Source organism: Haliotis asinina, chromosome 1, assembly GCF_037392515.1.
Source record: "Haliotis asinina isolate JCU_RB_2024 chromosome 1, JCU_Hal_asi_v2, whole genome shotgun sequence".
NCBI lineage: Eukaryota > Metazoa > Mollusca > Gastropoda > Lepetellida > Haliotidae > Haliotis > Haliotis asinina.
In genome coordinates this window covers 72,281,149-72,305,372 of record NC_090280.1, presented here as the reverse complement: position 1 = coordinate 72,305,372, position 24,224 = coordinate 72,281,149, and the positions used below count along the sequence as shown (strand labels likewise).

General features: G+C 44.5%; 48 non-coding genes across 48 annotated transcripts; all 48 read left to right on the top strand.

Moving 5' to 3' along the window:
* The first annotated feature begins 132 nt into the window (after positions 1-132).
* Positions 133-214, top strand: Trnal-aag (transfer RNA leucine (anticodon AAG)). Its single transcript has one exon. It is a non-coding gene; the product is annotated as a tRNA-Leu (tRNA).
* Positions 215-640: 426 nt separating this feature from the next.
* On the top strand, positions 641-722 carry Trnal-aag (transfer RNA leucine (anticodon AAG)). Its single transcript has one exon. It is a non-coding gene; the product is annotated as a tRNA-Leu (tRNA).
* Positions 723-1,148: 426 nt separating this feature from the next.
* Positions 1,149-1,230, top strand: Trnal-aag (transfer RNA leucine (anticodon AAG)). Its single transcript has one exon. It is a non-coding gene; the product is annotated as a tRNA-Leu (tRNA).
* Positions 1,231-1,656: 426 nt separating this feature from the next.
* Trnal-aag (transfer RNA leucine (anticodon AAG)) lies at positions 1,657-1,738 on the top strand. Its single transcript has one exon. It is a non-coding gene; the product is annotated as a tRNA-Leu (tRNA).
* Positions 1,739-2,164: 426 nt separating this feature from the next.
* On the top strand, positions 2,165-2,246 carry Trnal-aag (transfer RNA leucine (anticodon AAG)). Its single transcript has one exon. It is a non-coding gene; the product is annotated as a tRNA-Leu (tRNA).
* A 426-nt stretch (positions 2,247-2,672) lies between these two features.
* Positions 2,673-2,754, top strand: Trnal-aag (transfer RNA leucine (anticodon AAG)). Its single transcript has one exon. It is a non-coding gene; the product is annotated as a tRNA-Leu (tRNA).
* A 426-nt stretch (positions 2,755-3,180) lies between these two features.
* Trnal-aag (transfer RNA leucine (anticodon AAG)) lies at positions 3,181-3,262 on the top strand. Its single transcript has one exon. It is a non-coding gene; the product is annotated as a tRNA-Leu (tRNA).
* A 426-nt stretch (positions 3,263-3,688) lies between these two features.
* Trnal-aag (transfer RNA leucine (anticodon AAG)) lies at positions 3,689-3,770 on the top strand. Its single transcript has one exon. It is a non-coding gene; the product is annotated as a tRNA-Leu (tRNA).
* Positions 3,771-4,196: 426 nt separating this feature from the next.
* Positions 4,197-4,278, top strand: Trnal-aag (transfer RNA leucine (anticodon AAG)). Its single transcript has one exon. It is a non-coding gene; the product is annotated as a tRNA-Leu (tRNA).
* Positions 4,279-4,704: 426 nt separating this feature from the next.
* Trnal-aag (transfer RNA leucine (anticodon AAG)) lies at positions 4,705-4,786 on the top strand. Its single transcript has one exon. It is a non-coding gene; the product is annotated as a tRNA-Leu (tRNA).
* Positions 4,787-5,212: 426 nt separating this feature from the next.
* Trnal-aag (transfer RNA leucine (anticodon AAG)) lies at positions 5,213-5,294 on the top strand. Its single transcript has one exon. It is a non-coding gene; the product is annotated as a tRNA-Leu (tRNA).
* A 426-nt stretch (positions 5,295-5,720) lies between these two features.
* On the top strand, positions 5,721-5,802 carry Trnal-aag (transfer RNA leucine (anticodon AAG)). The gene has a single exon. It is a non-coding gene; the product is annotated as a tRNA-Leu (tRNA).
* A 426-nt stretch (positions 5,803-6,228) lies between these two features.
* Trnal-aag (transfer RNA leucine (anticodon AAG)) lies at positions 6,229-6,310 on the top strand. Its single transcript has one exon. It is a non-coding gene; the product is annotated as a tRNA-Leu (tRNA).
* A 426-nt stretch (positions 6,311-6,736) lies between these two features.
* On the top strand, positions 6,737-6,818 carry Trnal-aag (transfer RNA leucine (anticodon AAG)). Its single transcript has one exon. It is a non-coding gene; the product is annotated as a tRNA-Leu (tRNA).
* Positions 6,819-7,244: 426 nt separating this feature from the next.
* On the top strand, positions 7,245-7,326 carry Trnal-aag (transfer RNA leucine (anticodon AAG)). Its single transcript has one exon. It is a non-coding gene; the product is annotated as a tRNA-Leu (tRNA).
* Positions 7,327-7,752: 426 nt separating this feature from the next.
* On the top strand, positions 7,753-7,834 carry Trnal-aag (transfer RNA leucine (anticodon AAG)). Its single transcript has one exon. It is a non-coding gene; the product is annotated as a tRNA-Leu (tRNA).
* Positions 7,835-8,260: 426 nt separating this feature from the next.
* On the top strand, positions 8,261-8,342 carry Trnal-aag (transfer RNA leucine (anticodon AAG)). Its single transcript has one exon. It is a non-coding gene; the product is annotated as a tRNA-Leu (tRNA).
* Positions 8,343-8,768: 426 nt separating this feature from the next.
* Positions 8,769-8,850, top strand: Trnal-aag (transfer RNA leucine (anticodon AAG)). Its single transcript has one exon. It is a non-coding gene; the product is annotated as a tRNA-Leu (tRNA).
* A 426-nt stretch (positions 8,851-9,276) lies between these two features.
* Positions 9,277-9,358, top strand: Trnal-aag (transfer RNA leucine (anticodon AAG)). The gene has a single exon. It is a non-coding gene; the product is annotated as a tRNA-Leu (tRNA).
* Positions 9,359-9,784: 426 nt separating this feature from the next.
* On the top strand, positions 9,785-9,866 carry Trnal-aag (transfer RNA leucine (anticodon AAG)). The gene has a single exon. It is a non-coding gene; the product is annotated as a tRNA-Leu (tRNA).
* Positions 9,867-10,292: 426 nt separating this feature from the next.
* On the top strand, positions 10,293-10,374 carry Trnal-aag (transfer RNA leucine (anticodon AAG)). Its single transcript has one exon. It is a non-coding gene; the product is annotated as a tRNA-Leu (tRNA).
* Positions 10,375-10,799: 425 nt separating this feature from the next.
* Positions 10,800-10,881, top strand: Trnal-aag (transfer RNA leucine (anticodon AAG)). The gene has a single exon. It is a non-coding gene; the product is annotated as a tRNA-Leu (tRNA).
* Positions 10,882-11,307: 426 nt separating this feature from the next.
* Trnal-aag (transfer RNA leucine (anticodon AAG)) lies at positions 11,308-11,389 on the top strand. The gene has a single exon. It is a non-coding gene; the product is annotated as a tRNA-Leu (tRNA).
* A 426-nt stretch (positions 11,390-11,815) lies between these two features.
* On the top strand, positions 11,816-11,897 carry Trnal-aag (transfer RNA leucine (anticodon AAG)). Its single transcript has one exon. It is a non-coding gene; the product is annotated as a tRNA-Leu (tRNA).
* Positions 11,898-12,323: 426 nt separating this feature from the next.
* Trnal-aag (transfer RNA leucine (anticodon AAG)) lies at positions 12,324-12,405 on the top strand. The gene has a single exon. It is a non-coding gene; the product is annotated as a tRNA-Leu (tRNA).
* A 425-nt stretch (positions 12,406-12,830) lies between these two features.
* Positions 12,831-12,912, top strand: Trnal-aag (transfer RNA leucine (anticodon AAG)). Its single transcript has one exon. It is a non-coding gene; the product is annotated as a tRNA-Leu (tRNA).
* Positions 12,913-13,338: 426 nt separating this feature from the next.
* Positions 13,339-13,420, top strand: Trnal-aag (transfer RNA leucine (anticodon AAG)). Its single transcript has one exon. It is a non-coding gene; the product is annotated as a tRNA-Leu (tRNA).
* Positions 13,421-13,846: 426 nt separating this feature from the next.
* Trnal-aag (transfer RNA leucine (anticodon AAG)) lies at positions 13,847-13,928 on the top strand. The gene has a single exon. It is a non-coding gene; the product is annotated as a tRNA-Leu (tRNA).
* A 426-nt stretch (positions 13,929-14,354) lies between these two features.
* Positions 14,355-14,436, top strand: Trnal-aag (transfer RNA leucine (anticodon AAG)). The gene has a single exon. It is a non-coding gene; the product is annotated as a tRNA-Leu (tRNA).
* Positions 14,437-14,862: 426 nt separating this feature from the next.
* Trnal-aag (transfer RNA leucine (anticodon AAG)) lies at positions 14,863-14,944 on the top strand. Its single transcript has one exon. It is a non-coding gene; the product is annotated as a tRNA-Leu (tRNA).
* A 425-nt stretch (positions 14,945-15,369) lies between these two features.
* Trnal-aag (transfer RNA leucine (anticodon AAG)) lies at positions 15,370-15,451 on the top strand. The gene has a single exon. It is a non-coding gene; the product is annotated as a tRNA-Leu (tRNA).
* Positions 15,452-15,877: 426 nt separating this feature from the next.
* Trnal-aag (transfer RNA leucine (anticodon AAG)) lies at positions 15,878-15,959 on the top strand. The gene has a single exon. It is a non-coding gene; the product is annotated as a tRNA-Leu (tRNA).
* Positions 15,960-16,385: 426 nt separating this feature from the next.
* On the top strand, positions 16,386-16,467 carry Trnal-aag (transfer RNA leucine (anticodon AAG)). The gene has a single exon. It is a non-coding gene; the product is annotated as a tRNA-Leu (tRNA).
* Positions 16,468-16,893: 426 nt separating this feature from the next.
* On the top strand, positions 16,894-16,975 carry Trnal-aag (transfer RNA leucine (anticodon AAG)). The gene has a single exon. It is a non-coding gene; the product is annotated as a tRNA-Leu (tRNA).
* A 426-nt stretch (positions 16,976-17,401) lies between these two features.
* Trnal-aag (transfer RNA leucine (anticodon AAG)) lies at positions 17,402-17,483 on the top strand. Its single transcript has one exon. It is a non-coding gene; the product is annotated as a tRNA-Leu (tRNA).
* Positions 17,484-17,908: 425 nt separating this feature from the next.
* Positions 17,909-17,990, top strand: Trnal-aag (transfer RNA leucine (anticodon AAG)). Its single transcript has one exon. It is a non-coding gene; the product is annotated as a tRNA-Leu (tRNA).
* A 426-nt stretch (positions 17,991-18,416) lies between these two features.
* Positions 18,417-18,498, top strand: Trnal-aag (transfer RNA leucine (anticodon AAG)). Its single transcript has one exon. It is a non-coding gene; the product is annotated as a tRNA-Leu (tRNA).
* Positions 18,499-18,924: 426 nt separating this feature from the next.
* Positions 18,925-19,006, top strand: Trnal-aag (transfer RNA leucine (anticodon AAG)). The gene has a single exon. It is a non-coding gene; the product is annotated as a tRNA-Leu (tRNA).
* A 426-nt stretch (positions 19,007-19,432) lies between these two features.
* Positions 19,433-19,514, top strand: Trnal-aag (transfer RNA leucine (anticodon AAG)). The gene has a single exon. It is a non-coding gene; the product is annotated as a tRNA-Leu (tRNA).
* A 426-nt stretch (positions 19,515-19,940) lies between these two features.
* Positions 19,941-20,022, top strand: Trnal-aag (transfer RNA leucine (anticodon AAG)). Its single transcript has one exon. It is a non-coding gene; the product is annotated as a tRNA-Leu (tRNA).
* A 426-nt stretch (positions 20,023-20,448) lies between these two features.
* On the top strand, positions 20,449-20,530 carry Trnal-aag (transfer RNA leucine (anticodon AAG)). Its single transcript has one exon. It is a non-coding gene; the product is annotated as a tRNA-Leu (tRNA).
* A 426-nt stretch (positions 20,531-20,956) lies between these two features.
* On the top strand, positions 20,957-21,038 carry Trnal-aag (transfer RNA leucine (anticodon AAG)). The gene has a single exon. It is a non-coding gene; the product is annotated as a tRNA-Leu (tRNA).
* Positions 21,039-21,464: 426 nt separating this feature from the next.
* Trnal-aag (transfer RNA leucine (anticodon AAG)) lies at positions 21,465-21,546 on the top strand. Its single transcript has one exon. It is a non-coding gene; the product is annotated as a tRNA-Leu (tRNA).
* A 426-nt stretch (positions 21,547-21,972) lies between these two features.
* Trnal-aag (transfer RNA leucine (anticodon AAG)) lies at positions 21,973-22,054 on the top strand. Its single transcript has one exon. It is a non-coding gene; the product is annotated as a tRNA-Leu (tRNA).
* A 426-nt stretch (positions 22,055-22,480) lies between these two features.
* Positions 22,481-22,562, top strand: Trnal-aag (transfer RNA leucine (anticodon AAG)). The gene has a single exon. It is a non-coding gene; the product is annotated as a tRNA-Leu (tRNA).
* Positions 22,563-22,988: 426 nt separating this feature from the next.
* On the top strand, positions 22,989-23,070 carry Trnal-aag (transfer RNA leucine (anticodon AAG)). Its single transcript has one exon. It is a non-coding gene; the product is annotated as a tRNA-Leu (tRNA).
* A 426-nt stretch (positions 23,071-23,496) lies between these two features.
* On the top strand, positions 23,497-23,578 carry Trnal-aag (transfer RNA leucine (anticodon AAG)). The gene has a single exon. It is a non-coding gene; the product is annotated as a tRNA-Leu (tRNA).
* A 426-nt stretch (positions 23,579-24,004) lies between these two features.
* Trnal-aag (transfer RNA leucine (anticodon AAG)) lies at positions 24,005-24,086 on the top strand. Its single transcript has one exon. It is a non-coding gene; the product is annotated as a tRNA-Leu (tRNA).
* Positions 24,087-24,224: the final 138 nt, after the last annotated feature.

Below are 24,224 nucleotides of genomic sequence, written 5' to 3'. Positions count from 1 at the left end.
ACAAGGTTTCAAGTACTGAGAATTTGCCGAATGTGGATGCCATAAGAGTTGATGTGCAGTCTGGCTGTTCCCGACAAGTAACGTAGACGTTATGGGAAACAGTTGAATAGAATCCGGTGCTTCTAATGTACGGGTAGCGTGGCCGAGCGGTCTAAGGCGCTGGTTTAAGGCACCAGTCTCTTCGGAGGCGTGGGTTCGAATCCCACCGCTGCCAGACTTCTTTTGCTTCCTTAATCTATAGAAAATCATGTCTCCATGGCAATCGCAGCTTGGGCTATCATGAGAGCAATTGTACCGTGAATATACTTTTCGTCAACTCTTGATTTACACTACAAATGAAGGTTACCTGACAAGCTTCAATCCCAAGAAAAGACCTTTGATTTCAGACAAGAAAGAAAGAAAATTAATATTGAGGTTGGTGGTCTATTTACTCCAGCTTTTGTGGCAGGAGACGTCAAAAGGCACAATTCATGTGCTGAACATTTGGGGGCTCAGGCATGGACATGGCACAAGGTTTCAAGTACTGAGAATTTGCCGAATGTGGATGCCATAAGAGTTGATGTGCAGTCTGGCTGTTCCCGACAAGTAACGTAGACGTTATGGGAAACAGTTGAATAGAATCCGGTGCTTCTAATGTACGGGTAGCGTGGCCGAGCGGTCTAAGGCGCTGGTTTAAGGCACCAGTCTCTTCGGAGGCGTGGGTTCGAATCCCACCGCTGCCACACTTCTTTTGCTTCCTTAATCTATAGAAAATCATGTCTCCATGGCAATCGCAGCTTGGGCTATCATGAGAGCAATTGTACCGTGAATATACTTTTCGTCAACTCTTGATTTACACTACAAATGAAGGTTGCCTGACAAGCTTTAATCCCAAGAAAAGACCTTTGATTTCAGACAAGAAAGAAAGAAAATTAATATTGAGGTTGGTGGTCTATTTACTCCAGCTTTTGTGGCAGGAGACGTCAAAAGGCACAATTCATGTGCTGAACATTTGGGGGATCAGGCATGGACATGGCACAAGGTTTCAAGTACTGAGAATTTGCCGAATGTGGATGCCATAAGAGTTGATGTGCAGTCTGGCTGTTCCCGACAAGTAACGTAGACGTTATGGGAAACAGTTGAATAGAATCCGGTGCTTCTAATGTACGGGTAGCGTGGCCGAGCGGTCTAAGGCGCTGGTTTAAGGCACCAGTCTCTTCGGAGGCGTGGGTTCGAATCCCACCGCTGCCAGACTTCTTTTGCTTCCTTAATCTATAGAAAATCATGTCTCCATGGCAATCGCAGCTTGGGCTATCATGAGAGCAATTGTACCGTGAATATACTTTTCGTCAACTCTTGATTTACACTACAAATGAAGGTTACCTGACAAGCTTCAATCCTAAGAAAAGACCTTTGATTTCAGACAAGAAAGAAAGAAAATAAATATTGAGGTTGGTGGTCTATTTACTCCAGCTTTTGTGGCAGGAGACGTCAAAAGGCACAATTCATGTGCTGAACATTTGGATCCTCAGGCATGGACATGGCACAAGGTTTCAAGTACTGAGAATTTGCCGAATGTGGATGCCATAAGAGTTGATGTGCAGTCTGGCTGTTCCCGACAAGTAACGTAGACGTTATGGGAAACAGTTGAATAGAATCCGGTGTTACTAATGTACGGGTTGCGTGGCCGAGCGGTCTAAGGCGCTGGTTTAAGGCACCAGTCTCTTCGGAGGCGTGGGTTCGAATCCCACCGCTGCCACACTTCTTTTGCTTCCTTAATCTATAGAAAATCATGTCTCCATGGCAATCGCAGCTTGGGCTATCATGAGAGCAATTGTACCGTGAATATACTTTTCGTCAACTCTTGATTTACACTACAAATGAAGATTACCTGACAAGTTTCAATCCCAAGAAAAGACCTTTGATTTCAGACAAGAAAGAAAGAAAATTAATATTGAGGTTGGTGGTCTATTTACTCCAGCTTTTGTGGCAGGAGACGTCAAAAGGCACAATTCATGTGCTGAACATTTGGGGGATCAGGCATGGACATGGCACAAGGTTTCAAGTACTGAGAATTTGCCGAATGTGGATGCCATAAGAGTTGATGTGCAGTCTGGCTGTTCCCGACAAGTAACGTAGACGTTATGGGAAACAGTTGAATAGAATCCGGTGCTTCTAATGTACGGGTAGCGTGGCCGAGCGGTCTAAGGCGCTGGTTTAAGGCACCAGTCTCTTCGGAGGCGTGGGTTCGAATCCCACCGCTGCCAGACTTCTTTTGCTTCCTTAATCTATAGAAAATCATGTCTCCATGGCAATCGCAGCTTGGGCTATCATGAGAGCAATTGTACCGTGAATATACTTTTCGTCAACTCTTGATTTACACTACAAATGAAGGTTACCTGACAAGTTTCAATCCCAAGAAAAGACCTTTGATTTCAGACAAGAAAGAAAGAAAATTAATATTGAGGTTGGTGGTCTATTTACTCCAGCTTTTGTGGCAGGAGACGTCAAAAGGCACAATTCATGTGCTGAACATTTGGGGGCTCAGGCATGGACATGGCACAAGGTTTCAAGTACTGAGAATTTGCCGAATGTGGATGCCATAAGAGTTGATGTGCAGTCTGGCTGTTCCCGACAAGTAACGTAGACGTTATGGGAAACAGTTGAATAGAATCCGGTGCTACTAATGTACGGGTAGCGTGGCCGAGCGGTCTAAGGCGCTGGTTTAAGGCACCAGTCTCTTCGGAGGCGTGGGTTCGAATCCCACCGCTGCCAGACTTCTTTTGCTTCCTTAATCTATAGAAAATCATGTCTCCATGGCAATCGCAGCTTGGGCTATCATGAGAGCAATTGTACCGTGAATATACTTTTCGTCAACTCTTGATTTACACTACAAATGAAGGTTACCTGACAAGCTTCAATCCCAAGAAAAGACCTTTGATTTCAGACAAGAAAGAAAGAAAATTAATATTGAGGTTGGTGGTCTATTTACTCCAGCTTTTGTGGCAGGAGACGTCAAAAGGCACAATTCATGTGCTGAACATTTGGGGGCTCAGGCATGGACATGGCACAAGGTTTCAAGTACTGAGAATTTGCCGAATGTGGATGCCATAAGAGTTGATGTGCAGTCTGGCTGTTCCCGACAAGTAACGTAGACGTTATGGGAAACAGTTGAATAGAATCCGGTGCTTCTAATGTACGGGTAGCGTGGCCGAGCGGTCTAAGGCGCTGGTTTAAGGCACCAGTCTCTTCGGAGGCGTGGGTTCGAATCCCACCGCTGCCAGACTTCTTTTGCTTCCTTAATCTATAGAAAATCATGTCTCCATGGCAATCGCAGCTTGGGCTATCATGAGAGCAATTGTACCGTGAATATACTTTTCGTCAACTCTTGATTTACACTACAAATGAAGGTTACCTGACAAGCTTCAATCCTAAGAAAAGACCTTTGATTTCAGACAAGAAAGAAAGAAAATAAATATTGAGGTTGGTGGTCTATTTACTCCAGCTTTTGTGGCAGGAGACGTCAAAAGGCACAATTCATGTGCTGAACATTTGGATCCTCAGGCATGGACATGGCACAAGGTTTCAAGTACTGAGAATTTGCCGAATGTGGATGCCATAAGAGTTGATGTGCAGTCTGGCTGTTCCCGACAAGTAACGTAGACGTTATGGGAAACAGTTGAATAGAATCCGGTGTTACTAATGTACGGGTAGCGTGGCCGAGCGGTCTAAGGCGCTGGTTTAAGGCACCAGTCTCTTCGGAGGCGTGGGTTCGAATCCCACCGCTGCCACACCTCTTTTGCTTCCTTAATCTATAGAAAATCATGTCTCCATGGCAATCGCAGCTTGGGCTATCATGAGAGCAATTGTACCGTGAATATACTTTTCGTCAACTCTTGATTTACACTACAAATGAAGGTTGCCTGACAAGCTTCAATCCTAAGAAAAGACCTTTGATTTCAGACAAGAAAGAAAGAAAATAAATATTGAGGTTGGTGGTCTATTTACTCCAGCTTTTGTGGCAGGAGACGTCAAAAGGCACAATTCATGTGCTGAACATTTGGGGGCTCAGGCATGGACATGGCACAAGGTTTCAAGTACTGAGAATTTGCCGAATGTGGATGCCATAAGAGTTGATGTGCAGTCTGGCTGTTCCCGACAAGTAACGTAGACGTTATGGGAAACAGTTGAATAGAATCCGGTGCTTCTAATGTACGGGTAGCGTGGCCGAGCGGTCTAAGGCGCTGGTTTAAGGCACCAGTCTCTTCGGAGGCGTGGGTTCGAATCCCACCGCTGCCAGACTTCTTTTGCTTCCTTAATCTATAGAAAATCATGTCTCCATGGCAATCGCAGCTTGGGCTATCATGAGAGCAATTGTACCGTGAATATACTTTTCGTCAACTCTTGATTTACACTACAAATGAAGGTTGCCTGACAAGCTTTAATCCCAAGAAAAGACCTTTGATTTCAGACAAGAAAGAAAGAAAATAAATATTGAGGTTGGTGGTCTATTTACTCCAGCTTTTGTGGCAGGAGACGTCAAAAGGCACAATTCATGTGCTGAACATTTGGGGGATCAGGCATGGACATGGCACAAGGTTTCAAGTACTGAGAATTTGCCGAATGTGGATGCCATAAGAGTTGATGTGCAGTCTGGCTGTTCCCGACAAGTAACGTAGACGTTATGGGAAACAGTTGAATAGAATCCGGTGCTTCTAATGTACGGGTAGCGTGGCCGAGCGGTCTAAGGCGCTGGTTTAAGGCACCAGTCTCTTCGGAGGCGTGGGTTCGAATCCCACCGCTGCCAGACTTCTTTTGCTTCCTTAATCTATAGAAAATCATGTCTCCATGGCAATCGCAGCTTGGGCTATCATGAGAGCAATTGTACCGTGAATATACTTTTCGTCAACTCTTGATTTACACTACAAATGAAGGTTACCTGACAAGCTTCAATCCTAAGAAAAGACCTTTGATTTCAGACAAGAAAGAAAGAAAATAAATATTGAGGTTGGTGGTCTATTTACTCCAGCTTTTGTGGCAGGAGACGTCAAAAGGCACAATTCATGTGCTGAACATTTGGATCCTCAGGCATGGACATGGCACAAGGTTTCAAGTACTGAGAATTTGCCGAATGTGGATGCCATAAGAGTTGATGTGCAGTCTGGCTGTTCCCGACAAGTAACGTAGACGTTATGGGAAACAGTTGAATAGAATCCGGTGTTACTAATGTACGGGTTGCGTGGCCGAGCGGTCTAAGGCGCTGGTTTAAGGCACCAGTCTCTTCGGAGGCGTGGGTTCGAATCCCACCGCTGCCACACTTCTTTTGCTTCCTTAATCTATAGAAAATCATGTCTCCATGGCAATCGCAGCTTGGGCTATCATGAGAGCAATTGTACCGTGAATATACTTTTCGTCAACTCTTGATTTACACTACAAATGAAGATTACCTGACAAGTTTCAATCCTAAGAAAAGACCTTTGATTTCAGACAAGAAAGAAAGAAAATTAATATTGAGGTTGGTGGTCTATTTACTCCAGCTTTTGTGGCAGGAGACGTCAAAAGGCACAATTCATGTGCTGAACATTTGGGGGATCAGGCATGGACATGGCACAAGGTTTCAAGTACTGAGAATTTGCCGAATGTGGATGCCATAAGAGTTGATGTGCAGTCTGGCTGTTCCCGACAAGTAACGTAGACGTTATGGGAAACAGTTGAATAGAATCCGGTGCTTCTAATGTACGGGTAGCGTGGCCGAGCGGTCTAAGGCGCTGGTTTAAGGCACCAGTCTCTTCGGAGGCGTGGGTTCGAATCCCACCGCTGCCAGACTTCTTTTGCTTCCTTAATCTATAGAAAATCATGTCTCCATGGCAATCGCAGCTTGGGCTATCATGAGAGCAATTGTACCGTGAATATACTTTTCGTCAACTCTTGATTTACACTACAAATGAAGGTTGCCTGACAAGCTTCAATCCTAAGAAAAGACCTTTGATTTCAGACAAGAAAGAAAGAAAATAAATATTGAGGTTGGTGGTCTATTTACTCCAGCTTTTGTGGCAGGAGACGTCAAAAGGCACAATTCATGTGCTGAACATTTGGATCCTCAGGCATGGACATGGCACAAGGTTTCAAGTACTGAGAATTTGCCGAATGTGGATGCCATAAGAGTTGATGTGCAGTCTGGCTGTTCCCGACAAGTAACGTAGACGTTATGGGAAACAGTTGAATAGAATCCGGTGTTACTAATGTACGGGTTGCGTGGCCGAGCGGTCTAAGGCGCTGGTTTAAGGCACCAGTCTCTTCGGAGGCGTGGGTTCGAATCCCACCGCTGCCACACTTCTTTTGCTTCCTTAATCTATAGAAAATCATGTCTCCATGGCAATCGCAGCTTGGGCTATCATGAGAGCAATTGTACCGTGAATATACTTTTCGTCAACTCTTGATTTACACTACAAATGAAGATTACCTGACAAGTTTCAATCCCAAGAAAAGACCTTTGATTTCAGACAAGAAATAAAGAAAATTAATATTGAGGTTGGTGGTCTATTTACTCCAGCTTTTGTGGCAGGAGACGTCAAAAGGCACAATTCATGTGCTGAACATTTGGGGGCTCAGGCATGGACATGGCACAAGGTTTCAAGTACTGAGAATTTGCCGAATGTGGATGCCATAAGAGTTGATGTGCAGTCTGGCTGTTCCCGACAAGTAACGTAGATGTTATGGGAAACAGTTGAATAGAATCCGGTGCTACTAATGTACGGGTAGCGTGGCCGAGCGGTCTAAGGCGCTGGTTTAAGGCACCAGTCTCTTCGGAGGCGTGGGTTCGAATCCCACCGCTGCCACACTTCTTTTGCTTCCTTAATCTATAGAAAATCATGTCTCCATGGCAATCGCAGCTTGGGCTATCATGAGAGCAATTGTACCGTGAATATACTTTTCGTCAACTCTTGATTTACACTACAAATGAAGGTTACCTGACAAGCTTCAATCCTAAGAAAAGACCTTTGATTTCAGACAAGAAAGAAAGAAAATAAATATTGAGGTTGGTGGTCTATTTACTCCAGCTTTTGTGGCAGGAGACGTCAAAAGGCACAATTCATGTGCTGAACATTTGGGGGCTCAGGCATGGACATGGCACAAGGTTTCAAGTACTGAGAATTTGCCGAATGTGGATGCCATAAGAGTTGATGTGCAGTCTGGCTGTTCCCGACAAGTAACGTAGACGTTATGGGAAACAGTTGAATAGAATCCGGTGCTTCTAATGTACGGGTAGCGTGGCCGAGCGGTCTAAGGCGCTGGTTTAAGGCACCAGTCTCTTCGGAGGCGTGGGTTCGAATCCCACCGCTGCCAGACTTCTTTTGCTTCCTTAATCTATAGAAAATCATGTCTCCATGGCAATCGCAGCTTGGGCTATCATGAGAGCAATTGTACCGTGAATATACTTTTCGTCAACTCTTGATTTACACTACAAATGAAGGTTGCCTGACAAGCTTCAATCCTAAGAAAAGACCTTTGATTTCAGACAAGAAAGAAAGAAAATAAATATTGAGGTTGGTGGTCTATTTACTCCAGCTTTTGTGGCAGGAGACGTCAAAAGGCACAATTCATGTGCTGAACATTTGGATCCTCAGGCATGGACATGGCACAAGGTTTCAAGTACTGAGAATTTGCCGAATGTGGATGCCATAAGAGTTGATGTGCAGTCTGGCTGTTCCCGACAAGTAACGTAGACGTTATGGGAAACAGTTGAATAGAATCCGGTGTTACTAGTGTACGGGTTGCGTGGCCGAGCGGTCTAAGGCGCTGGTTTAAGGCACCAGTCTCTTCGGAGGCGTGGGTTCGAATCCCACCGCTGCCACACTTCTTTTGCTTCCTTAATCTATAGAAAATCATGTCTCCATGGCAATCGCAGCTTGGGCTATCATGAGAGCAATTGTACCGTGAATATACTTTTCGTCAACTCTTGATTTACACTACAAATGAAGATTACCTGACAAGCTTCAATCCCAAGAAAAGACCTTTGATTTCAGACAAGAAATAAAGAAAATTAATATTGAGGTTGGTGGTCTATTTACTCCAGCTTTTGTGGCAGGAGACGTCAAAAGGCACAATTCATGTGCTGAACATTTGGGGGATCAGGCATGGACATGGCACAAGGTTTCAAGTACTGAGAATTTGCCGAATGTGGATGCCATAAGAGTTGATGTGCAGTCTGGCTGTTCCCGACAAGTAACGTAGATGTTATGGGAAACAGTTGAATAGAATCCGGTGCTACTAATGTACGGGTAGCGTGGCCGAGCGGTCTAAGGCGCTGGTTTAAGGCACCAGTCTCTTCGGAGGCGTGGGTTCGAATCCCACCGCTGCCACACTTCTTTTGCTTCCTTAATCTATAGAAAATCATGTCTCCATGGCAATCGCAGCTTGGGCTATCATGAGAGCAATTGTACCGTGAATATACTTTTCGTCAACTCTTGATTTACACTACAAATGAAGGTTACCTGACAAGCTTCAATCCTAAGAAAAGACCTTTGATTTCAGACAAGAAAGAAAGAAAATAAATATTGAGGTTGGTGGTCTATTTACTCCATCTTTTGTGGCAGGAGACGTCAAAAGGCACAATTCATGTGCTGAACATTTGGATGCTCAGGCATGGACATGGCACAAGGTTTCAAGTACTGAGAATTTGCCGAATGTGGATGCCATAAGAGTTGATGTGCAGTCTGGCTGTTCCCGACAAGTAACGTAGACGTTATGGGAAACAGTTGAATAGAATCCGGTGTTACTAATGTACGGGTTGCGTGGCCGAGCGGTCTAAGGCGCTGGTTTAAGGCACCAGTCTCTTCGGAGGCGTGGGTTCGAATCCCACCGCTGCCACACTTCTTTTGCTTCCTTAATCTATAGAAAATCATGTCTCCATGGCAATCGCAGCTTGGGCTATCATGAGAGCAATTGTACCGTGAATATACTTTTCGTCAACTCTTGATTTACACTACAAATGAAGATTACCTGACAAGCTTCAATCCCAAGAAAAGACCTTTGATTTCAGACAAGAAATAAAGAAAATTAATATTGAGGTTGGTGGTCTATTTACTCCAGCGTTTGTGGCAGGAGACGTCAAAAGGCACAATTCATGTGCTGAACATTTGGGGGCTCAGGCATGGACATGGCACAAGGTTTCAAGTACTGAGAATTTGCCGAATGTGGATGCCATAAGAGTTGATGTGCAGTCTGGCTGTTCCCGACAAGTAACGTAGATGTTATGGGAAACAGTTGAATAGAATCCGGTACTACTAATGTACGGGTAGCGTGGCCGAGCGGTCTAAGGCGCTGGTTTAAGGCACCAGTCTCTTCGGAGGCGTGGGTTCGAATCCCACCGCTGCCACACTTCTTTTGCTTCCTTAATCTATAGAAAATCATGTCTCCATGGCAATCGCAGCTTGGGCTATCATGAGAGCAATTGTACCGTGAATATACTTTTCGTCAACTCTTGATTTACACTACAAATGAAGATTACCTGACAAGCTTCAATCCCAAGAAAAGACCTTTGATTTCAGACAAGAAATAAAGAAAATTAATATTGAGGTTGGTGGTCTATTTACTCCAGCTTTTGTGGTAGGAGACGTCAAAAGGCACAATTCATGTGCTGAACATTTGGATGCTCAGGCATGGACATGGCACAAGGTTTCAAGTACTGAGAATTTGCCGAATGTGGATGCCATAAGAGTTGATGTGCAGTCTGGCTGTTCCCGACAAGTAACGTAGACGTTATGGGAAACAGTTGAATAGAATCCGGTGCTACTAATGTACGGGTAGCGTGGCCGAGCGGTCTAAGGCGCTGGTTTAAGGCACCAGTCTCTTCGGAGGCGTGGGTTCGAATCCCACCGCTGCCACACTTCTTTTGCTTCCTTAATCTATAGAAAATCATGTCTCCATGGTAATCGCAGCTTGGGCTATCATGAGAGCAATTGTACCGTGAATATACTTTTCGTCAACTCTTGATTTACACTACAAATGAAGATTACCTGACAAGCTTCAATCCCAAGAAAAGACCTTTGATTTCAGACAAGAAAGAAAGAAAATTAATATTGAGGTTGGTGGTCTATTTACTCCAGCTTTTGTGGCAGGAGACGTCAAAAGGCACAATTCATGTGCTGAACATTTGGGGGCTCAGGCATGGACATGGCACAAGGTTTCAAGTACTGAGAATTTGCCGAATGTGGATGCCATAAGAGTTGATGTGCAGTCTGGCTGTTCCCGACAAGTAACGTAGACGTTGTGGGAAACAGTTGAATAGAATCCGGTGCTTCTAATGTACGGGTAGCGTGGCCGAGCGGTCTAAGGCGCTGGTTTAAGGCACCAGTCTCTTCGGAGGCGTGGGTTCGAATCCCACCGCTGCCACACTTCTTTTGCTTCCTTAATCTATAGAAAATCATGTCTCCATGGCAATCGCAGCTTGGGCTATCATGAGAGCAATTGTACCGTGAATATACTTTCGTCAACTCTTGATTTACACTACAAATGAAGATTACCTGACAAGCTTCAATCCCAAGAAAAGACCTTTGATTTCAGACAAGAAATAAAGAAAATTAATATTGAGGTTGGTGGTCTATTTACTCCAGCTTTTGTGGCAGGAGACGTCAAAAGGCACAATTCATGTGCTGAACATTTGGGGGCTCAGGCATGGACATGGCACAAGGTTTCAAGTACTGAGAATTTGCCGAATGTGGATGCCATAAGAGTTGATGTGCAGTCTGGCTGTTCCCGACAAGTAACGTAGACGTTGTGGGAAACAGTTGAATAGAATCCGGTGTTACTAATGTACGGGTAGCGTGGCCGAGCGGTCTAAGGCGCTGGTTTAAGGCACCAGTCTCTTCGGAGGCGTGGGTTCGAATCCCACCGCTGCCACACTTCTTTTGCTTCCTTAATCTATAGAAAATCATATCTCCATGGCAATCGCAGCTTGGGCTATCATGAGAGCAATTGTACCGTGAATATACTTTTCGTCAACTCTTGATTTACACTACAAATGAAGATTACCTGACAAGCTTCAATCCTAAGAAAAGACCTTTGATTTCAGACAAGAAAGAAAGAAAATAAATATTGAGGTTGGTGGTCTACTTACTCCAGCTTTTGTGGCAGGAGACGTCAAAAGGCACAATTCATGTGCTGAACATTTGGGGGCTCAGGCATGGACATGGCACAAGGTTTCAAGTACTGAGAATTTGCCGAATGTGGATGCCATAAGAGTTGATGTGCAGTCTGGCTGTTCCCGACAAGTAACGTAGACGTTATGGGAAACAGTTGAATAGAATCCGGTGCTTCTAATGTACGGGTAGCGTGGCCGAGCGGTCTAAGGCGCTGGTTTAAGGCACCAGTCTCTTCGGAGGCGTGGGTTCGAATCCCACCGCTGCCACACTTCTTTTGCTTCCTTAATCTATAGAAAATCATGTCTCCATGGCAATCGCAGCTTGGGCTATCATGAGAGCAATTGTACCGTGAATATACTTTTCGTCAACTCTTGATTTACACTACAAATGAAGATTACCTGACAAGCTTCAATCCCAAGAAAAGACGTTTGAATTCAGACAAGAAAGAAAGAAAATAAATATTGAGGTTGGTGGTCTATTTACTCCATCTTTTGTGGCAGGAGACGTCAAAAGGCACAATTCATGTGCTGAACATTTGGGGGCTCAGGCATGGACATGGCACAAGGTTTCAAGTACTGAGAATTTGCCGAATGTGGATGCCATAAGAGTTGATGTGCAGTCTGGCTGTTCCCGACAAGTAACGTAGACGTTATGGGAAACAGTTGAATAGAATCCGGTGCTTCTAATGTACGGGTAGCGTGGCCGAGCGGTCTAAGGCGCTGGTTTAAGGCACCAGTCTCTTCGGAGGCGTGGGTTCGAATCCCACCGCTGCCACACTTCTTTTGCTTCCTTAATCTATAGAAAATCATGTCTCCATGGCAATCGCAGCTTGGGCTATCATGAGAGCAATTGTACCGTGAATATACTTTTCGTCAACTCTTGATTTACACTACAAATGAAGATTACCTGACAAGCTTCAATCCCAAGAAAAGACCTTTGATTTCAGACAAGAAATAAAGAAAATTAATATTGAGGTTGGTGGTCTATTTACTCCAGCTTTTGTGGTAGGAGACGTCAAAAGGCACAATTCATGTGCTGAACATTTGGATTCTCAGGCATGGACATGGCACAAGGTTTCAAGTACTGAGAATTTGCCGAATGTGGATGCCATAAGAGTTGATGTGCAGTCTGGCTGTTCCCGACAAGTAACGTAGACGTTATGGGAAACAGTTGAATAGAATCCGGTGTTACTAATGTACGGGTAGCGTGGCCGAGCGGTCTAAGGCGCTGGTTTAAGGCACCAGTCTCTTCGGAGGCGTGGGTTCGAATCCCACCGCTGCCACACTTCTTTTGCTTCCTTAATCTATAGAAAATCATGTCTCCATGGTAATCGCAGCTTGGGCTATCATGAGAGCAATTGTACCGTGAATATACTTTTCGTCAACTCTTGATTTACACTACAAATGAAGATTACCTGACAAGCTTCAATCCCAAGAAAAGACCTTTGATTTCAGACAATAAATAAAAAAGTTAATATTGAGGTTGGTGGTCTATTTACTCCAGCTTTTGTGGCAGGAGACGTCAAAAGGCACAATTCATGTGCTGAACATTTGGGGGCTCAGGCATGGACATGGCACAAGGTTTCAAGTACTGAGAATTTGCCGAATGTGGATGCCATAAGAGTTGATATGCAGCCTGGCTGTTCCCGACAAGTAACGTAGACGTTATGGGAAACAGTTGAATAGAATCCGGTGTTACTAATGTTCGCGTAGCGTGGCTGAGCGGTCTAAGGCGCTGGTTTAAGGCACCAGTCTCTTCGGAGGCGTGGGTTCGAATCCCACCGCTGCCACACCTCTTTTGCTTCCTTAATCTATAGAAAATCATGTCTCCATGGTAATCGCAGCTTGGGCTATCATGAGAGCAATTGTACCGTGAATATACTTTTCGTCAACTCTTGATTTACACTACAAATGAAGATTACCTGACAAGCTTCAATCCCAAGAAAAAACCTTTGATTTCAGACAAGAAAGAAAGAAAATTAATATTGAGGTTGGTGGTCTATTTACTCCAGCTTTTGTGGCAGGAGACGTCAAAAGGCACAATTCATGTGCTGAACATTTGGGGGCTCAGGCATGGACATGGCACAAGGTTTCAAGTACTGAGAATTTGCCGAATGTGGATGCCATAAGAGTTGATGTGCAGCCTGGCTGTTCCCGACAAGTAACGTAGACGTTATGGGAAACAGTTGAATAGAATCCGGTGTTACTAATGTACGGGTAGCGTGGCCGAGCGGTCTAAGGCGCTGGTTTAAGGCACCAGTCTCTTCGGAGGCGTGGGTTCGAATCCCACCGCTGCCACATTTCTTTGTCTTCCTTAATCTATAGAAAATCATGTCTCCATGGTAATCGCAGCTTGGGCTATCATGAGAGCAATTGTACCGTGAATATACTTTTCGTCAACTCTTGATTTACACTACAAATGAAGATTACCTGACAAGCTTCAATCCCAAGAAAAGACCTTTGATTTCAGACAGGAAATAAAGAAAATTAATATTGAGGTTGGTGGTCTATTTACTCCAGCTTTTGTGGCAGGAGACGTCAAAAGGCACAATTCATGTGCTGAACATTTGGGGACTCAGGCATGGACATGGCACAAGGTTTCAAGTACTGAGAATTTGCCGAATGTGGATGCCATAAGAGGTGATGTGCAGCCTGGCTGTTCCCGACAAGTAACGTAGACGTTATGGGAAACAGTTGAATAGAATCCGGTGTTACTAATGTACGGGTAGCGTGGCCGAGCGGTCTAAGGCGCTGGTTTAAGGCACCAGTCTCTTCGGAGGCGTGGGTTCGAATCCCACCGCTGTCACACTTCTTTTGCTTCCTTAATCTATAGAAAATCATGTCTCCATGGCAATCGCAGCTTGGGCTATCATGAGAGCAATTGTACCGTGAATATACTTTTCGTCAACTCTTGATTTACACTACAAATGAAGATTACCTGACAAGCTTCAATCCCAAGAAAAGACCTTTGATTTCAGACAGGAAATAAAGAAAATTAATATTGAGGTTGGTGGTCTATTTACTCCAGCTTTTGTGGCAGGAGACGTCAAAAGGCACAATTCATGTGCTGAACATTTGGGGACTCAGGCATGGACATGGCACAAGGTTTCAAGTACTGAGAATTTGCCGAATGTGGATGCCATAAGAGTTGATGTGCAGTCTGGCTGTTCCCGACAAGTAACGTAGACGTTATGGGAAACAGTTGAATAGAATCCGGTGTTACTAATGTACGGGTTGCGTGGCCGAGCGGTCTAAGGCGCTGGTTTAAGGCACCAGTCTCTTCGGAGGCGTGGGTTCGAATCCCACCGCTGCCACACTTCTTTTGCTTCCTTAATCTATAGAAAATCATGTCTCCATGGCAATCGCAGCTTGGGCTATCATGAGAGCAATTGTACCGTGAATATACTTTTCGTCAACTCTTGATTTACACTACAAATGAAGATTACCTGACAAGCTTCAATCCCAAGAAAAGACCTTTGATTTCAGACAAGAAATAAAGAAAATTAATATTGAGGTTGGTGGTCTATTTACTCCAGCTTTTGTGGTAGGAGACGTCAAAAGGCACAATTCATGTGCTGAACATTTGGATTCTCAGGCATGGACATGGCACAAGGTTTCAAGTACTGAGAATTTGCCGAATGTGGATGCCATAAGAGTTGATGTGCAGTCTGGCTGTTCCCGACAAGTAACGTAGACGTTATGGGAAACAGTTGAATAGAATCCGGTGTTACTAATGTACGGGTAGCGTGGCCGAGCGGTCTAAGGCGCTGGTTTAAGGCACCAGTCTCTTCGGAGGCGTGGGTTCGAATCCCACCGCTGCCACACTTCTTTTGCTTCCTTAATCTATAGAAAATCATGTCTCCATGGTAATCGCAGCTTGGGCTATCATGAGAGCAATTGTACCGTGAATATACTTTTCGTCAACTCTTGATTTACACTACAAATGAAGAATACCTGACAAGCTTCAATCCCAAGAAAAGACCTTTGATTTCAGACAATAAATAAAAAAATTAATATTGAGGTTGGTGGTCTATTTACTCCAGCTTTTGTGGCAGGAGACGTCAAAAGGCACAATTCATGTGCTGAACATTTGGGGGCTCAGGCATGGACATGGCACAAGGTTTCAAGTACTGAGAATTTGCCGAATGTGGATGCCATAAGAGTTGATATGCAGCCTGGCTGTTCCCGACAAGTAACGTAGACGTTATGGGAAACAGTTGAATAGAATCCGGTGTTACTATTGTTCGGGTAGCGTGGCCGAGCGGTCTAAGGCGCTGGTTTAAGGCACCAGTCTCTTCGGAGGCGTGGGTTCGAATCCCACCGCTGCCACACTTCTTTTGCTTCCTTAATCTATAGAAAATCATGTCTCCATGGCAATCGCAGCTTGGGCTATCATGAGAGCAATTGTACCGTGAATATACTTTTCGTCAACTCTTGATTTACACTACAAATGAAGATTACCTGACAAGCTTCAATCCCAAGAAAAGACCTTTGATTTCAGACAGGAAATAAAGAAAATTAATATTGAGGTTGGTGGTCTATTTACTCCAGCTTTTGTGGCAGGAGACGTCAAAAGGCACAATTCATGTGCTGAACATTTGGGGACTCAGGCATGGACATGGCACAAGGTTTCAAGTACTGAGAATTTGCCGAATGTGGATGCCATAAGAGTTGATGTGCAGTCTGGCTGTTCCCGACAAGTAACGTAGACGTTATGGGAAACAGTTGAATAGAATCCGGTGTTACTAATGTACGGGTAGCGTGGCCGAGCGGTCTAAGGCGCTGGTTTAAGGCACCAGTCTCTTCGGAGGCGTGGGTTCGAATCCCACCGCTGCCACACTTCTTTTGCTTCCTTAATCTATAGAAAATCATGTCTCCATGGCAATCGCAGCTTGGGCTATCATGAGAGCAATTGTACCGTGAATATACTTTTCGTCAACTCTTGATTTACACTACAAATGAAGATTACCTGACAAGCTTCAATCCCAAGAAAAGACCTTTGATTTCAGACAAGAAATAAAGAAAATTAATATTGAGGTTGGTGGTCTATTTACTCCAGCTTTTGTGGTAGGAGACGTCAAAAGGCACAATTCATGTGCTGAACATTTGGATTCTCAGGCATGGACATGGCACAAGGTTTCAAGTACTGAGAATTTGCCGAATGTGGATGCCATAAGAGTTGATGTGCAGTCTGGCTGTTCCCGACAAGTAACGTAGACGTTATGGGAAACAGTTGAATAGAATCCGGTGTTACTAATGTACAGGTAGCGTGGCCGAGCGGTCTAAGGCGCTGGTTTAAGGCACCAGTCTCTTCGGAGGCGTGGGTTCGAATCCCACCGCTGCCACACTTCTTTTGCTTCCTTAATCTATAGAAAATCATGTCTCCATGGTAATCGCAGCTTGGGCTATCATGAGAGCAATTGTACCGTGAATATACTTTTCGTCAACTCTTGATTTACACTACAAATGAAGAATACCTGACAAGCTTCAATCCCAAGAAAAGACCTTTGATTTCAGACAAGAAATAAAGAAAATTAATATTGAGGTTGGTGGTCTATTTACTCCAGCTTTTGTGGCAGGAGACGTCAAAAGGCACAATTCATGTGCTGAACATTTGGGGGCTCAGGCATGGACATGGCACAAGGTTTCAAGTACTGAGAATTTGCCGAATGTGGATGCCATAAGAGTTGATGTGCAGTCTGGCTGTTCCCGACAAGTAACGTAGACGTTATGGGAAACAGTTGAATAGAATCCGGTGTTACTAATGTACGGGTTGCGTGGCCGAGCGGTCTAAGGCGCTGGTTTAAGGCACCAGTCTCTTCGGAGGCGTGGGTTCGAATCCCACCGCTGCCACACTTCTTTTGCTTCCTTAATCTATAGAAAATCATGTCTCCATGGCAATCGCAGCTTGGGCTATCATGAGAGCAATTGTACCGTGAATATACTTTTCGTCAACTCTTGATTTACACTACAAATGAAGATTACCTGACAAGCTTCAATCCCAAGAAAAGACCTTTGATTTCAGACAAGAAATAAAGAAAATTAATATTGAGGTTGGTGGTCTATTTACTCCAGCTTTTGTAGTAGGAGACGTCAAAAGGCACAATTCATGTGCTGAACATTTGGATTCTCAGGCATGGACATGGCACAAGGTTTCAAGTACTGAGAATTTGCCGAATGTGGATGCCATAAGAGTTGATGTGCAGTCTGGCTGTTCCCGACAAGTAACGTAGACGTTATGGGAAACAGTTGAATAGAATCCGGTGTTACTAATGTACGGGTAGCGTGGCCGAGCGGTCTAAGGCGCTGGTTTAAGGCACCAGTCTCTTCGGAGGCGTGGGTTCGAATCCCACCGCTGCCACACTTCTTTTGCTTCCTTAATCTATAGAAAATCATGTCTCCATGGTAATCGCAGCTTGGGCTATCATGAGAGCAATTGTACCGTGAATATACTTTTCGTCAACTCTTGATTTACACTACAAATGAAGAATACCTGACAAGCTTCAATCCCAAGAAAAGACCTTTGATTTCAGACAATAAATAAAAAAATTAATATTGAGGTTGGTGGTCTATTTACTCCAGCTTTTGTGGCAGGAGACGTCAAAAGGCACAATTCATGTGCTGAACATTTGGGGGCTCAGGCATGGACATGGCACAAGGTTTCAAGTACTGAGAATTTGCCGAATGTGGATGCCATAAGAGTTGATATGCAGCCTGGCTGTTCCCGACAAGTAACGTAGACGTTATGGGAAACAGTTGAATAGAATCCGGTGTTACTATTGTTCGGGTAGCGTGGCCGAGCGGTCTAAGGCGCTGGTTTAAGGCACCAGTCTCTTCGGAGGCGTGGGTTCGAATCCCACCGCTGCCACACCTCTTTTGCTTCCTTAATCTATAGAAAATCATGTCTCCATGGTAATCGCAGCTTGGGCTATCATGAGAGCAATTGTACCGTGAATATACTTTTCGTCAACTCTTGATTTACACTACAAATGAAGATTACCTGACAAGCTTCAATCCCAAGAAAAAACCTTTGATTTCAGACAAGAAATAAAGAAAATTAATATTGAGGTTGGTGGTCTATTTACTCCAGCTTTTGTGGCAGGAGACGTCAAAAGGCACAATTCATGTGCTGAACATTTGGGGGCTCAGGCATGGACATGGCACAAGGTTTCAAGTACTGAGAATTTGCCGAATGTGGATGCCATAAGAGTTGATGTGCAGTCTGGCTGTTCCCGACAAGTAACGTAGACGTTATGGGAAACAGTTGAATAGAATCCGGTGTTACTAATGTACGGGTTGCGTGGCCGAGCGGTCTAAGGCGCTGGTTTAAGGCACCAGTCTCTTCGGAGGCGTGGGTTCGAATCCCACCGCTGCCACACTTCTTTTGCTTCCTTAATCTATAGAAAATCATGTCTCCATGGCAATCGCAGCTTGGGCTATCATGAGAGCAATTGTACCGTGAATATACTTTTCGTCAACTCTTGATTTACACTACAAATGAAGATTACCTGACAAGCTTCAATCCCAAGAAAAGACCTTTGATTTCAGACAGGAAATAAAGAAAATTAATATTGAGGTTGGTGGTCTATTTACTCCAGCTTTTGTGGCAGGAGACGTCAAAAGGCACAATTCATGTGCTGAACATTTGGGGACTCAGGCATGGACATGGCACAAGGTTTCAAGTACTGAGAATTTGCCGAATGTGGATGCCATAAGAGGTGATGTGCAGCCTGGCTGTTCCCGACAAGTAACGTAGACGTTATGGGAAACAGTTGAATAGAATCCGGTGTTACTAATGTACGGGTAGCGTGGCCGAGCGGTCTAAGGCGCTGGTTTAAGGCACCAGTCTCTTCGGAGGCGTGGGTTCGAATCCCACCGCTGCCACACTTCTTTTGCTTCCTTAATCTATAGAAAATCATGTCTCCATGGTAATCGCAGCTTGGGCTATCATGAGAGCAATTGTACCGTGAATATACTTTTCGTCAACTCTTGATTTACACTACAAATGAAGATTACCTGACAAGCTTCAATCCCAAGAAAAGACCTTTGATTTCAGACAAGAAATAAAGAAAATAAATATTGAGGTTGGTGGTCTATTTACTCCAGCTTTTGTGGCAGGAGACGTCAAAAGGCACAATTCATGTGCTGAACATTTGGGGGCTCAGGCATGGACATGGCACAAGGTTTCAAGTACTGAGAATTTGCCGAATGTGGATGCCATAAGAGTTGATGTGCAGCCTGGCTGTTCCCGACAAGTAACGTAGACGTTATGGGAAACAGTTGAATAGAATCCGGTGCTTCTAATGTACGGGTTGCGTGGCCGAGCGGTCTAAGGCGCTGGTTTAAGGCACCAGTCTCTTCGGAGGCGTGGGTTTGAATCCCACCGCTGCCACACTTCTTTTGCTTCCTTAATCTATAGAAAATCATGTCTCCATGGCAATCGCAGCTTGGGCTATCATGAGAGCAATTGTACCGTGAATATACTTTTCGTCAACTCTTGATTTACACTACAAATGAAGATTACCTGACAAGCTTCAATCCCAAGAAAAGACCTTTGATTTCAGACAGGAAATAAAGAAAATTAATATTGAGGTTGGTGGTCTATTTACTCCAGCTTTTGTGGCAGGAGACGTCAAAAGGCACAATTCATGTGCTGAACATTTGGGGACTCAGGCATGGACATGGCACAAGGTTTCAAGTACTGAGAATTTGCCGAATGTGGATGCCATAAGAGGTGATGTGCAGTCTGGCTGTTCCCGACAAGTAACGTAGACGTTATGGGAAACAGTTGAATAGAATCCGGTGTTACTAATGTACGGGTTGCGTGGCCGAGCGGTCTAAGGCGCTGGTTTAAGGCACCAGTCTCTTCGGAGGCGTGGGTTCGAATCCCACCGCTGCCACACTTCTTTTGCTTCCTTAATCTATAGAAAATCATGTCTCCATGGCAATCGCAGCTTGGGCTATCATGAGAGCAATTGTACCGTGAATATACTTTTCGTCAACTCTTGATTTACACTACAAATGAAGATTACCTGACAAGCTTCAATCCCAAGAAAAGACCTTTGATTTCAGACAGGAAATAAAGAAAATTAATATTGAGGTTGGTGGTCTATTTACTCCAGCTTTTGTGGCAGGAGACGTCAAAGGGCACAATTCATGTGCTGAACATTTGGGGACTCAGGCATGGACATGGCACAAGGTTTCAAGTACTGAGAATTTGCCGAATGTGGATGCCATAAGAGGTGATGTGCAGCCTGGCTGTTCCCGACAAGTAACGTAGACGTTATGGGAAACAGTTGAATAGAATCCGGTGTTACTAATGTACGGGTAGCGTGGCCGAGCGGTCTAAGGCGCTGGTTTAAGGCACCAGTCTCTTCGGAGGCGTGGGTTCGAATCCCACCGCTGCCACACTTCTTTTGCTTCCTTAATCTATAGAAAATCATGTCTCCATGGTAATCGCAGCTTGGGCTATCATGAGAGCAATTGTACCGTGAATATACTTTTCGTCAACTCTTGATTTACACTACAAATGAAGATTACCTGACAAGCTTCAATCCCAAGAAAAGACCTTTGATTTCAGACAAGAAATAAAGAAAATAAATATTGAGGTTGGTGGTCTATTTACTCCAGCTTTTGTGGCAGGAGACGTCAAAAGGCACAATTCATGTGCTGAACATTTGGGGGCTCAGGCATGGACATGGCACAAGGTTTCAAGTACTGAGAATTTGCCGAATGTGGATGCCATAAGAGTTGATGTGCAGCCTGGCTGTTCCCGACAAGTAACGTAGACGTTATGGGAAACAGTTGAATAGAATCCGGTGCTTCTAATGTACGGGTTGCGTGGCCGAGCGGTCTAAGGCGCTGGTTTAAGGCACCAGTCTCTTCGGAGGCGTGGGTTTGAATCCCACCGCTGCCACACTTCTTTTGCTTCCTTAATCTATAGAAAATCATGTCTCCATGGCAATCGCAGCTTGGGCTATCATGAGAGCAATTGTACCGTGAATATACTTTTCGTCAACTCTTGATTTACACTACAAATGAAGATTACCTGACAAGCTTCAATCCCAAGAAAAGACCTTTGATTTCAGACAGGAAATAAAGAAAATTAATATTGAGGTTGGTGGTCTATTTACTCCAGCTTTTGTGGCAGGAGACGTCAAAAGGCACAATTCATGTGCTGAACATTTGGGGACTCAGGCATGGACATGGCACAAGGTTTCAAGTACTGAGAATTTGCCGAATGTGGATGCCATAAGAGGTGATGTGCAGCCTGGCTGTTCCCGACAAGTAACGTAGACGTTATGGGAAACAGTTGAATAGAATCCGGTGTTACTAATGTACGGGTAGCGTGGCCGAGCGGTCTAAGGCGCTGGTTTAAGGCACCAGTCTCTTCGGAGGCGTGGGTTCGAATCCCACCGCTGCCACACTTCTTTTGCTTCCTTAATCTATAGAAAATCATGTCTCCATGGTAATCGCAGCTTGGGCTATCATGAGAGCAATTGTACCGTGAATATACTTTTCGTCAACTCTTGATTTACACTACAAATGAAGATTACCTGACAAGCTTCAATCCCAAGAAAAGACCTTTGATTTCAGACAAGAAATAAAGAAAATAAATATTGAGGTTGGTGGTCTATTTACTCCAGCTTTTGTGGCAGGAGACGTCAAAAGGCACAATTCATGTGCTGAACATTTGGGGGCTCAGGCATGGACATGGCACAAGGTTTCAAGTACTGAGAATTTGCCGAATGTGGATGCCATAAGAGTTGATGTGCAGCCTGGCTGTTCCCGACAAGTAACGTAGACGTTATGGGAAACAGTTGAATAGAATCCGGTGCTTCTAATGTACGGGTTGCGTGGCCGAGCGGTCTAAGGCGCTGGTTTAAGGCACCAGTCTCTTCGGAGGCGTGGGTTTGAATCCCACCGCTGCCACACTTCTTTTGCTTCCTTAATCTATAGAAAATCATGTCTCCATGGCAATCGCAGCTTGGGCTATCATGAGAGCAATTGTACCGTGAATATACTTTTCGTCAACTCTTGATTTACACTACAAATGAAGATTACCTGACAAGCTTCAATCCCAAGAAAAGACCTTTGATTTCAGACAGGAAATAAAGAAAATTAATATTGAGGTTGGTGGTCTATTTACTCCAGCTTTTGTGGCAGGAGACGTCAAAAGGCACAATTCATGTGCTGAACATTTGGGGACTCAGGCATGGACATGGCACAAGGTTTCAAGTACTGAGAATTTGCCGAATGTGGATGCCATAAGAGGTGATGTGCAGCCTGGCTGTTCCCGACAAGTAACGTAGACGTTATGGGAAACAGTTGAATAGAATCCGGTGTTACTAATGTACGGGTAGCGTGGCCGAGCGGTCTAAGGCGCTGGTTTAAGGCACCAGTCTCTTCGGAGGCGTGGGTTCGAATCCCACCGCTGCCACACTTCTTTTGCTTCCTTAATCTATAGAAAATCATGTCTCCATGGTAATCGCAGCTTGGGCTATCATGAGAGCAATTGTACCGTGAATATACTTTTCGTCAACTCTTGATTTACACTACAAATGAAGATTACCTGACAAGCTTCAATCCCAAGAAAAGACCTTTGATTTCAGACAAGAAATAAAGAAAATTAATATTGAGGTTGGTGGTCTATTTACTCCAGCTTTTGTGGCAGGAGACGTCAAAAGGCACAATTCATGTGCTGAACATTTGGGGGCTCAGGCATGGACATGGCACAAGGTTTCAAGTACTGAGAATTTGCCGAATGTGGATGCCATAAGAGTTGATATGCAGCCTGGCTGTTCCCGACAAGTAACGTAGACGTTATGGGAAACAGTTGAATAGAATCCGGTGTTACTATTGTTCGGGTAGCGTGGCCGAGCGGTCTAAGGCGCTGGTTTAAGGCACCAGTCTCTTCGGAGGCGTGGGTTCGAATCCCACCGCTGCCACACCTCTTTTGCTTCCTTAATCTATAGAAAATCATGTCTCCATGGTAATCGCAGCTTGGGCTATCATGAGAGCAATTGTACCGTGAATATACTTTTCGTCAACTCTTGATTTACACTACAAATGAAGAATACCTGACAAGCTTCAATCCCAAGAAAAAACCTTTGATTTCAGACAAGAAATAAAGAAAATTAATATTGAGGTTGGTGGTCTATTTACTCCAGCTTTTGTGGCAGGAGACGTCAAAAGGCACAATTCATGTGCTGAACATTTGGGGGCTCAGGCATGGACATGGCACAAGGTTTCAAGTACTGAGAATTTGCCGAATGTGGATGCCATAAGAGTTGATGTGCAGCCTGGCTGTTCCCGACAAGTAACGTAGACGTTATGGGAAACAGTTGAATAGAATCCGGTGCTTCTAATGTACGGGTTGCGTGGCCGAGCGGTCTAAGGCGCTGGTTTAAGGCACCAGTCTCTTCGGAGGCGTGGGTTTGAATCCCACCGCTGCCACACTTCTTTTGCTTCCTTAATCTATAGAAAATCATGTCTCCATGGCAATCGCAGCTTGGGCTATCATGAGAGCAATTGTACCGTGAATATACTTTTCGTCAACTCTTGATTTACACTACAAATGAAGATTACCTGACAAGCTTCAATCCCAAGAAAAGACCTTTGATTTCAGACAGGAAATAAAGAAAATTAATATTGAGGTTGGTGGTCTATTTACTCCAGCTTTTGTGGCAGGAGACGTCAAAAGGCACAATTCATGTGCTGAACATTTGGGGACTCAGGCATGGACATGGCACAAGGTTTCAAGTACTGAGAATTTGCCGAATGTGGATGCCATAAGAGGTGATGTGCAGCCTGGCTGTTCCCGACAAGTAACGTAGACGTTATGGGAAACAGTTGAATAGAATCCGGTGTTACTAATGTACGGGTAGCGTGGCCGAGCGGTCTAAGGCGCTGGTTTAAGGCACCAGTCTCTTCGGAGGCGTGGGTTCGAATCCCACCGCTGCCACACTTCTTTTGCTTCCTTAATCTATAGAAAATCATGTCTCCATGGTAATCGCAGCTTGGGCTATCATGAGAGCAATTGTACCGTGAATATACTTTTCGTCAACTCTTGATTTACACTACAAATGAAGATTACCTGACA